This window comes from Equus asinus, chromosome 16, assembly GCF_041296235.1.
Source record: "Equus asinus isolate D_3611 breed Donkey chromosome 16, EquAss-T2T_v2, whole genome shotgun sequence".
In the NCBI taxonomy this organism is placed as follows: Eukaryota; Metazoa; Chordata; class Mammalia; order Perissodactyla; family Equidae; genus Equus; species Equus asinus.
The window spans coordinates 19,864,391-19,876,625 of NC_091805.1; the positions used below are offsets into that span (position 1 = coordinate 19,864,391).

At 37.9% G+C, this 12,235-nt stretch overlaps 1 long non-coding RNA gene across 1 annotated transcript; it reads right to left on the reverse strand.

Annotated features, from left to right (window-relative positions):
• Nucleotides 1-1,958: 1,958 nt before the first annotated feature.
• LOC123277747 (uncharacterized) lies at nt 1,959-5,529 on the reverse strand. The gene is made up of 3 exons (XR_011494750.1): nt 5,304-5,529; nt 3,097-3,186; nt 1,959-2,350 (listed from the first exon to the last, which is right to left on the reverse strand). It is a non-coding gene; the product is annotated as an uncharacterized lncRNA (long non-coding RNA).
• Nucleotides 5,530-12,235: the final 6,706 nt, after the last annotated feature.

A 12,235-nucleotide genomic window follows, 5' to 3' on the forward strand; every position in this document is an offset into this window, starting at 1 on the left:
ACACGTGCTCTGTACCTGTGTGTTTTGGAAGGTGGCTCACAGAACTGCATCCTGCTCGGCCCCTCCCTGGAGTTTCCCAGTTACGCTTACCCCTTCCCAGTCTTTGCCGGTGTTCTCTTTTGCAGCTGCCTCATCCCCGGCGTCCCTCAGGGGCAGTGCTGTGGCCTCACAAGCAAATGAAGTCTGAGCAACTGAGGAAGGCCCGCCACAAAGCCAACCCTCCTCACAACAGAGCCCCAAGCTTCTGTTTGCTCATTTGGTTAAAATAAAGTCTGCAACTGCCTCCCGCAGCACCCTCCCTTTGAGAGTTCATGCCCAGAGCCACGAATAATTTTTATTGTAGAACAAACAGTTGCTTAAATAGGTTGTCTCCCAATGGTCATTATCTCCCCCTCCACCTCCACCTGCCACAAATCTCCCGGGCGCGGGCCAGGCCTGCAGCTGCAGGCGGGCCTGCCCGGCGCTCGCCTGCCCTCCTCAGCAAGCTCCAGCATTAGCAGACGGAGGCACTTGCAGCCCTGGGAGTGGTCGAACGATGTGGAACTTTTAAGGAAGCGTTCCAAATGCTTTGTGGCACACTTAGCACTTTGAGAGTGGGGAGGCTGTGGGAATGGGGTCAGCTGTCTTCCTCAGGGAAATTACTCAAATAGGTTTTAAAATTTACAGTCTGTATTGTGATAATAAATAAAAATAAAATATACCTCCCAAACTCAGAGTTTCTTTGGCTGAAGCGGTCCTCTGGGGTTGGCTCCCTCTACTGCTATTTTCTGTTTTGACAGAAAACTGGAGAGCAGTTTTCCAGGAAGCTGCTCCAGGAGCCCGGCCTCTGCTCTGCCTTAGCTCCCCTGCCCAGTCCTACTGGCATGCCATCAGCTTGCTCCTTCCTTCTCTGTCAACGGTCGCTGACAGCCTGACCTCGCTCCCTACCCCACATCTCCTCTCACGGTGGTCCTTCTTTGGTTCTCTCCAGCCCAGGCAGAAAAGCCCTCTCAAATCAAAAGCATTTTGCTAAACCATTCCCAGCACACTGATGTCTAATAACAAAGCTTCGCTCAACACTTATCATATTACCCATGTTGGTCCCAGCCCCAACCCCACTGCACTGTACTGCACTCTGGCTCACACCTGTTTGCAGCACAACCCAGAAAAGTGACACACACAATTCAATTTGAACATTTAAAATCGAGTGTTCCAAGTTTGGGTGCAATTACATAATCCACATTTACCGTATTATAGAATAACATTGTTCAGAGTTAGATGTTGGAGTCGTACTAACGAGTGTTTTTCCCTGTTTTCTGAAAATAATCTTGATGTGTTGAAGAGGAGACATTGTTACTTCCTAATGCATCTCATGAATTGTGTCCAAATATAAGGAAAGCAGACTAGTTTTGAAATATCAACATCTGCCCTAATTTACTTGCTTCTGCATTATGATTCTAATTGCGCTCGATACAACCTTTTGTTTTTGGATTCCCTCGGGGTCTTAGAAAAACTAGCGAAAACAATGTGGAATGAATTCCTTGTGTGAAATCGACAGACTGCTTTTTTTTCCCTTTGCCTCATATTAGGTTAGAATTTATAACATTCCGTAGCCTGTATGAAAAGCATTTCAAGTGATATGGATGAAATTATCCCCTGAAACTTATTTCTCACACTCAAATTGAACTGGGTGAACTCTTCTCGTAAGCAGCTGACAGGTAAAGAATCTTCAGTGAGCTAACTTCAGTTCTGGAATGTTCTTTACAAAAAATATAGTACTTGAGCAAATAAGCCAAGTCATTTGTAAAAACGCGTTTTAAAGGTGTGTGTATCTAAAATCACCTTCTGAATCTATCTTAAACTTCAAGGCGCAGCATTATAAAGTATTCTTGGGGCATCTGCCACAATTTAGTGTTGTAATAACAATAAAATAGTAAAGATGTCTCTATAGATTTAAAAAAACAAAAGCAAGTCTTGCTCAAAACATATTTATGATTGAATGAAAAGGACTTCACAATTATTTCACTTAATAACAGTTAGTACTTCTAGCGCTTAAAATGTGCTGAGGACTATGTTAAGCACTTTATATGCATTATCAGTTTCACCCTCACAACGACTTTTTAAGGCATCTTGTCACCCCCACTTTACAGGTAAGGAGCAGAAGAGTTTAAGAATCATGCACAAGGGTGAGTGGCAGAGTCGTAACCGAAGCCAGGTCCATCTGCCCATCACAGAAGCATTATCAAGACAGGAAGACACAAGAAGGATTTTTGCTGTTGATGGCTGTTTTTAATGTAGGCAGAATTCAGTGACTGTAGAAGAGCTGATGTTTGAATATTGCTAGAGAAGATCCCAGAGGAAAGACTTGGGTCTGCAAGGAAAGTAAACTTTTATTACTATGTTGTTTCAGAAGACTTGGCAGCACTAGTTACTCTCACAATTCGCGTGTATTGCTCTGTTACTTAATCAGTGTTATACAACGCCATTTAATCCTTTTTATGGCTCAGCTTGGCTTGTAATGTTGTTGTGCTGCTGATAAACCCATTCACAGAAATAATGCACCTTTAAAAAATCGACACCACGCTCTGTTTTATTTGTGAAAATTTCTACTATATCACAGCATTCTTTACAATCCAGACACTAACAACAGTTACCGGTAAAAACTTAAGAGAGATGAAACCATTTTTAAAACAAGTATTTCGTGCACTATCCTCTGAGATTCTGGTTACAGGGCAGGAGTCCTCCTGAACCATGGGTTAAAAGCATCCAGATTTAATTTTTATCATGACATGTGTCAAGTACTTCAACAGTTAAAACTACAGTAAAGTTAAAAAAAAAAAGAAAGCATCACAGTCCCAAAAACATGCACAGATTTCCCTTTTTTGGCTAGTAATGGCAAAATTTATCATAGCCTCTTCCTTAAAAGCTTTTTTGCAATCAAATATCCAGAAGAGCTAGCAGTTTTAATTTCACTAAAATACACATGCTTAAATTGGAGAATTTTTAACGTCGTGTTATAGTGACAGCATCAGTCTGCTTCCTTTGAGAATCAATTAGCAGCTAAACAACTATACAGACTCTGTAATGATACATTTCTGTGGTATTTCCCCAAATTACCTGGAGCAAGGTAAATGGCGTGAGAGCTTCCGTCACCGGGGAAAGCATGAAAGGATATACCATACCAGCGTGAAGTTATTCAGGAAAAATCTGTAAAGAAAAAATAAGTGTCTGAGGCTACACAGCAGCTGTTTCAAATAATAAAATATCATTTGCATCTCTGCTGAGGATTTTGGTTTTTTCCACTGGTTGTGTCCCGTGCGTTTTTCCTGAACTTGCTGCTCATTTTGTGAGCTTAGCCAGTTACGATTAAACCATCAAGTAGGTATACTTGTTTGTTTCGGGTATATGAGAGACAGCAAAGCTTCATTTCAAACAGAGATGCCCACGAGGAAAAGGTTAGAAAGTGGCTGTGCAGAGCTGTGAAAACACTGACTAGCAATTTAAATTGGACTCAGACAATTCAGCGTGAATAGAAAAAAGAAAAAACAAAAAAACCCTCACATACACAGTATGTGAAGTGGAGGGAGTGAGGGATGGCAAAATCGGTTTTATTTTTAGAAATCTTTGCTTTCTTTCTAAGCAGCTCAATCTTTGTTAAAAAGAACCGGCAGATATACACATTTTCCTTAGGGGAACATTTTTTTTTCATATAAAATTTTAGTAGTTGGCTGCCTAGAGTGAGGCTTTTTGTTGCAGAATATACAAATTGTATTTTTTATGGTTCCTTATTTATAGTGAAACAACCATTTTAATAAAATGATTCACTTAGATTATTTTACTGCTTTTCATTATGGGTCTTCACATTTTTTCATTTGCTCTTGTCTTCCTCCTAGTTAAAATTAAAATGTTTGACTCTGCAATTAATCCCCAATGGATTTGATTTTGAAGCACTTTCTTCTTTCCAAAAATTAGCTAAAATATCTTTCTATAAATGTAAAGATCAAAATCAATACAAACCATTTGTCTGTTCATATATGTCATCTCTGGGCTGAGTTAAATGTTACTCAAAGGAAATATCTAGCATTTATTTTGGGGGAGCGGGGATTGAAGTCAACTTAGTATATAAAAAAGAGCAAGGAGCACTTGCCCTTCCCAAAGTCTAGGAGCAATATTGATAGCTATCTAATGCATTTTTTCATAACGGTGAGATGTTTTGATTTTTTTTTGTTGCAGGGATAGAGTTGGTTTTTGTTTCGTATTTCAAATATCATAACCTAAATCCTATTCTGTGAAAGGCTTTTTCACGTGTATCTGCCATCATTTATCTTAAATCATGAAGAAGAAATATTGTATTCGACATGGTGACTAACGTTAAAGAAAATTCTTAAGATTATGCGTCTGGACTCCAATAAATCCAGTTTAAAGCAACAGGGCTTACATTTTGGAGATGAGGATGGTAAAATGTATCGTATTATATGAATGCCTTTTACATGCCTGTTAGCAACCTAAGAGAGCCGTGACAGTCAACTGAATGTTGACGGTTCTAAAAAAAGAAGATTGTATCAACAAAAATTATTTCTCATCTTTTTCAAAAGTATGATCCAAATCAATGTTGAACAGAACTGGTGTTATTAATGTAAACTTAATCTGCAAAAATAAATTTTAAATTGAGGATCTTAATTAAACACTGAAACATTCAAAATCACATTCTCTTTGTTTTGATCGCATCTTTTTGCTGAAATGTTTCATATATTATTTGAAAAGATTCAGTGCACCTAAAGATTTGTAATTAGATTGAGAGATTTCAGTTAGAAAACATGTGTAAAGAAAAATGCTGCTTTTATTATTAATACGTATTCTCACAGAATAAGTTGTAGCTTAAAGCATAAAAATATACACATGCAAACACACACACACATACTCTCTCCTCTACCTAATTTGCTGAGTTAATGCTCCTTCTCACAAAATATATACTTTGAATAAGATGGATTAAATATGTTGGTTGGATTTTAGAATGCAATAAAATGATTACAGTAAAATGACTATATTTAAGGGAAAAACAGCTAAGTTTGGCTAATTTATTATTATTACTCATTGCATTTAAAGAAACTTGGACTAGAGATCAAAGTGCATTTTGATTTGTTTGAAAATTGTAAATGACCCATTCCCAGATTTCCAACCCCATAAAGTTAGAATACAGTCTGTGAGTCCTGTCTGCTCTAATCAAGAAGGAAGGGGCTTCAGTTTCAAATGTCAATGCTGTAAACATGTTAAATCTGGAAAATATTTTTTAAGCAAGCAGCCATGTGTAAAATTTACCGAACTTGTCATGAAAGGGTTGCAGCTGCAAACCTGCAAACTTCTCACTTCCATGAAGACTCCAGATGTTGAGACGGGGAAGCGAGGTTTCCATCTTGGCTCTCCAGCTGTTGCACCTTAGAACGTTGCCTGCCGCCATCTTCTTAAACAGCTTTTGACGACGTAAAGAAGCAGTGACCGTTTAATACCAGGAAAGAGCATCCTGGGCTTGCTTCAGAAGGTGCTCCATATAATTTGCTACAACATTGCCAACCCAAACATTCAACTATAGGTTAAGGTTTGCAATCTATCCAGCTGCCTGGCTAACCCAAGTTAGTTTAACAAAAGCTTCCCAAATGCAGAGGGAAAATTATCAGCTAATTATAAAATTAAGCAATTGTCATGTGCTACTGGCAAAGAGGATTCCCATTAAATTAAACTTATGCATCATTTTATGAAAACTTTTTTAAAACCATGTTTGCTGTTATAACTAAAAACATCTTGGGATAAATTTAAAACTTTGCTTTACTACAGAAGTATAAAATCTGCCAGATATCACCATAAACAAAGACAATTTGATGAATTTTAAAAAATTACTAACACTACTTTTAATACCACGAACATTATATGTAATATTTACAATATGCAATCTTCTTTTATAATGTAAAGTGTTTTTAAAATGAAATCTGCACTTAAATGCCAATATCCTCTCCTTCTGGCTTCTCACTTTATGACACTAACATAGGATCTCATTCACCAAGCCAATTGAAATTTTAATAAAACAAAGCAGGAGTTTCTAATAAACTCCTGCAGTGAGCTGATAATACTAAACATCTTTAGCAGCATGGTGTTTTTTTATTATTATTTTAGCTGTATATTAATATGCTAGTATTCGTAAACTCCCCAGTGCCACTAGATTTATTTCAGAAGCCTTCACTATATTTTTCTATTGTGAAAAGTTTATCTGACAAAGAAAAATTCCTTTTCGGTGGTTTTCCACCTAACAACTACTTGACAGGAAAATGTGTAGTTGACAAATACATTGTGACTATGCGTTCAGTCCTGGAAGGAAGAGCTACTGATTTCAGTTTTTGCGGTGCCAGTTCTGGGCTAACCAGGAAACCTGGCATAATCCAAAATGCAAGAGGCATTATTTGAGCTTTTGTTTGTGACTTAGCAAGATATACTAACCTGTGTCTCTCACCACTATACCTCCTTGCTCACTCTATCTTCTATTCCGTCTCCTTGATACCTCCACCCCCCAGGTCCCCACCCCAACTTCCCGACTAGACCACCACCACCCTTCTGAGCGATAGGGACTGTGGCTGCATACCTTCCACTTAAAACATAATATACAAGGATCCACGTTCACAATGCAGTTTGGAGCATGGACTTCAAATAAAACTATGGGGAATATTCTTTTATGACACTGGGTACGATGTGGAACTGTTGCTGTGAATAGGCAATGAACTTCGACATATATTGTATGTAACAAGAATCAACATTTAGACAGTGCTCACTATGTGTCAGGTGCTGTTCTAGGTACTTTGCGTATGTGAACCTATTTGTTCCTTTCCACAGCGCTGTGTAGGAGATATGGTTATTGTCCCCCACTTTATAGACAATAAAACTAAGATGCAGGAATTAAATTGCCAATGTCACTCAGCAAGAATGGCTGTGCCAGATTCAAACTCAGGTAGTCTGGGCACAGAGTCCAGCTGTTCATCACTCTGCCCCTGTAAACTATGTTGTATTAAGACGGAGACCGTCTTAACAATTGCTTTTCATTGGGGCCGCTCCTCTGGATGACTCCCATTCCACTGCTTATTCACCCCTTATGCTCTAGGTAAGCAAGCTATCTCTGGTTTTCTTACTCTTACGTTCAGGAAGAAAAATGAATCCTCTTTCCCTCAATCAATACTACCCCTTCCAATCTGATTAGGTAAAAATAGTCAAGAAACACTCACTCTTGATGTTCTTAACACAAAGTTGAAAGGGAGACAGGAGCAACCGTGGCTGTGCTGGCCCTTATTGGGCCTTAATGAGGTTCAGGACAAAGTCCAGAAGTTGAATGACTTGACGAGTAGGGGAACCTTACACAAAATTTTAGAAGGTACCCTTTCGTTCAGGCTGTCAGAGCCAGGATACAAGGCTTGGTGAAAAGACCACCATTTGCAGTGAGCACCCTACACGACTATCATGGTAACCTTGGTGACCCTAGGACCAGCTTCAACTGGGCTAGCCCAACGTGGAAGAAAACACGTGGGTCCCTGTGGCCTGGCCTGGAGAACCCTGATGACACATTTCAGGAGGAGAACTTTGTTTCTTCTATAGCCAGGATGCTGAGTCAGTTCAGCAAGGCAATGGCAGTCCGAAGGGCTGTGGTTGGGGACAGTTTAAGCAGATGGACAGAATGTATCAAAGTTGGCCAAAAAAATCACGTCTATTTTTTTCCAAAAGTTTCTCATCTCCATCGTAAAGCCAGGTATTAGTTTTGAGTAGGCTGCCATAGAGAGCAGCACCATGCTATTTCTTGAATTGCAGCTCAGATGTGCTTGCATTAGATTACTGTTTAATATGGCTCACAATATTCAATCGTGTATTGTCCATTAGGGGTTCTGGAACTGGTTTCTGTAAGTAGGCCTCTGGAAGCTATAGGCACATTTGAAAAAAATAAGGTAGCATTTGGTGATAGAAATACCATATATCTTTGTTTAGAAGTTGTGGCTTCTATTAAATTTAATTACTTCCCCTGTGGCTTTAAATCAAGGGCAGCTTCTGTTAAATTTAATTACTTTCCCCTGCGGTTTACATGGCAAAGGTGTCATTGCTACTCGCCCAGTTCTTCTGGCGAATGTGAGAGCTCAGTATGGTTTGCTCTGTGATACAATGCCTTCCCTCATCACATTCCTTTCCCCCTCTATCCAATGGCACATTTTTGTGGACATTTTATTCATGACATCCTCCCTTGGTTTCTTAAAAATTATTCAATTACTAGCATGTGATTGACAGCTGAAATCTGAAGAAAAAAAGCAATGTTGATAAATTTTAACACAAAGACAGCCTAGGTTTATTTTACAACTTTATTGTACAAATGCTTAATTTATATCATGAAGCAGCACATTAAAGGTATCATTATGCAGAATCTGCATCAAGATGCACTTTTTAAAATTTTCTGAATGGGGCAGTTATCATCACTTTTATTTTATTAGTTATGTGCCCAAGCAAACAATTTTTACACTAATTATGTCAACACCAACTTCAGTCGCTCTTCTGCCCCCTAACTGTCAAAGTTCACATTCAATTGTAGCTCCCTAACAATGTTGCCCTTTTATTGAATTGCCATTGGAATGCGCTCACAGAAGTGAATTCCTCAAAGTTTACTTCTCCCAAAATGAAGTGGATCTTCATTAACATTCTGAAAATGAAATGCAGCTTCATAAAAAAATAAGGCAGCTTTCAGACCATTTTAGAATTTCAGAGAAATTTTGCATTATCTTTCCCATGATTCTATGCTGATGTCAGGCTGTATTTCAACTGAAATGACAATGAAATCATTTCAATTCCATGCAATGTGCAAAAAAACAGTCAATTTTTCACTTGGCAAGCTGAAGTCTAAAGTAATTAAGCACTGCTGTGTGGGAGGCAGCTTCCTGCTCTGAAGTCAGCCTGAGATAATTACCATATTAAAGTCAAAACATCATGTGCCGCACTGATAGATAGATGGATGGAGAGATTGGGCATCTATTAAATGATCCATTTTGTTATGCTTCCTGGGAAATGTGCCACTGATGCCAATTAAGAAATATATATTCCAAGTGAGTATTTCTAAGTGACAAAACTTCTATCCGGTAAATTGAATTTATTATTTACTGATCATGAAGTACTTAAAGTCATAAAATCTAGATAGAGAGCAACCTATGAGAATTACATGCTCTGACTCGGTTTACAAACCCCTCATTACCCAATAACCACGTTAGCATAAAGTTCTTCATGACAACATTTCCAGCCAATGTTCTAAGTTATTTCTGTCATGAAAACTCTAACTGGAGTAGTAATATGACATTGCAGGTAAAATGTAAGCATTCCGAAATTTCAAAGGCACAAACAAGCTAAGTGAAAATTTTGTTTTTTATATATTTAAAAGAAAGATAAATGAAATACACTTCAAAGAATAATCTTTCTTAAATATTTTTAAATCTCTGCTCATGGCTGAAAAATGAAATCACCCCTCAAATGTCAAAGTTGAGTACTAATTTGTTAACGCCATTCAGCTGAATGCACTGCAGGAAGATTAAACTATGTTAAAATTCTTAGCAATCCTATTTATTAAAAGTTCATAATTTATTAAAAATATTCCTTCTCCAGTGACCAAACATATAGTATTATTTACGTTTTTATGATGGCTGGTTGAGAATGTACTAATGAAACATATTGGCCTGTGATTGAAATCTGCTATTTATCAAAGTTCACATTCAATTGTAGTGGACAATAAAAGACAGTTTATTTTTGTGTAAATATTAGTGAAAGAAGAAAAGAATATGTTGGCTCTCTGAAAGAAAAGGGCATCTCCAAGTCAGGATTTTTTTTGAGTAAAGAAAAATAGGCACTTCTATATCTGCAGTGAAGGTTATGTTTGATCTTCTTTAACTACTTTCTATGGGAATTATTCGCCACCTTTTCCACTAGCTTATTGGTACCATAAAGGATGGAGATCTAAAGCAATATCCCTTTAAAATCGGAGACAAGAACTTTGAGGATCAAAATTAATATTTCTCTTGTTGACAAAAAAGGGTGAGTTTTTTAAATATAAAAATTCACCCATATAAAAATTAGACAATAATTAGTTTCCCAAGGAGGTAATCTAAAGAATCAATAGGCTGCCTTCATATTAGATTCCGTCCATGCCCTCTGGCACATCACTTGATCAGGGGTCCCAGTGAGTCAGGCAGTCATTTGAGCAAGGCTGGCATTGCTAAATTCCAGGCTGTTCTGATAGACAGTTTCAGGCCTTTGGTTCTGTATGTTTCAATAGAAATCCTGAAATGAATGCAATTTTAAATTACCTTGTGTGGGAGAGCAGGAAAAATGGAGTTTTTATTAGGGCTCGTTTCTGTGCCCTGGGATTCAACAGGAAAGTTCACTATCAGACTTACTGTCCTCCCTCTCACATTTCTAGCAACACCATTCTCTTAACTATAACCTAGAAAAATAGAGAAGAAGTAGTAATCATGGAGAGTGGGAAAGAGCGAATATTTTCTTTGATTCTGTAAACATATCTGTATGTATAGATACAGACATACGCACACATCCACACACACACACACATGCAAATATACAGTCAAAGCTTTCCACTTTAAACCAAGAAGGAAAACCATCTGAACCAGTTAAAAATGAAAATTAAGATGTTTGTTTTATTTTGTTCTTAACGGGAGTTAACATTTCCTAGTGAACTACAGAATTTTATTTTGTTCCAACTTTGCTTCTTTTAAAATTTTATAACAGGAAGATGCACATAGTTAAAAAGCAGATTCTATTAAAAAATGTTTTCTAATGTAAATAGAAATATTTAGTCATTTTATAATGCATTCTAAAACACAATGAAGCTTTTAGGCTGCTTCGGGTGGATAGCCCTGATCAGAAAACAGAAGGAGACACAAGGTCTCCTCTGGGGTGGTCAGCCCTTGGGGAGGGGAAAGCCAGCCCAGGCCAGTTGAAGAGCACTAATAACCCCAATGCTAGGGCTTATTCAGCCACTTGTGTTCCACTCTGTAGATGCAAATAAACAAAAGGATTCAGAATGGACCAGAGAGTGGGAATTTGGTTTAGTAAATAGAGCTCCAGTCTGAGAGTAAGAAGATCCAGGTTTCTGTTTCTGATCTTGCCGCTGAATCACTTTATAAATCAGGACAGTTTAGAACTCCACTCTTTCCTTTTTCTCCATCTGTAGAATGGAGGCAATTATCCTTTAGCAAAGCAGAATTAGCAAATACATAGTCGGAGAAAGACAGCGTGTACATTCAGAGCATGATTAGTTCTGGGAGAATTTCAGTTCTTCATTGTGAATTCCAGCATCGTTTTCAGCTGCCAAAATCCAGGTGCTATTTAGAGAATTCAACCTCAAACATTGCATTTATTTTCTGCCCTTTAAATGTCCACGGTTTTGAGGTTTTTCTCACCATATTAACTGCAACAGTGAAATTAGATTGTTCAGCTTCAGTTTATAGTCCATTTCATTCTTTAATTTCTGTGTTCAGAGATGATGAGTTTGGTTTGCATTCACAGTGTTCCAGAAAAATAACAGATAAAATGGGTTTTCATTTGAAACGTTGAAACTTTATAGGAAAAAAAAAATCTGGCTTTACCTATTGCACTGGAGTATTGCAAATATAATTAGAATAATACATGTGAAAACAGTTTAAGCTTTTCTAAGAATGTCCCCAACTCTCATCCCCATCCCCCCCACCACACAGTCTTACACAACCAAAACCAACTTACTTCCCAAGTCTGTTTTGATATGTTTTGATTATGTATTGAAAAGTATATTTTTAAGATAGTTCTCCTAACACGCTGGAAAATGAAATAGATTAATTCTATCTCAAACTCCTAAATCAAATAAACAAGACATCAGTGCATGTAGCCTTTCGTTCACGCTTCATCCACCACCTCATTCTTCACTCTCTTGCACCTCACCCGCGGTAATCTTCCTTCTCTCAACAAATGTCATATCCAGTAACTCAATCATACGTCTTAATCAAAAGCAATAAGTGTAGCACCCGACATGAAAGAGCACCTACATAAGCATAGTCTTTCGTGCCTTCAAGTCTCTCTCGAACTGACACTGTTAACACAAGACAGCACTTCTCATCACTAGAAACACACCCCTGAATTCATTAAGTGTTCAACGCTTTCTCTAACATCATGGAATGACAACCAGCAGCGGTGTCATCTGATTTTA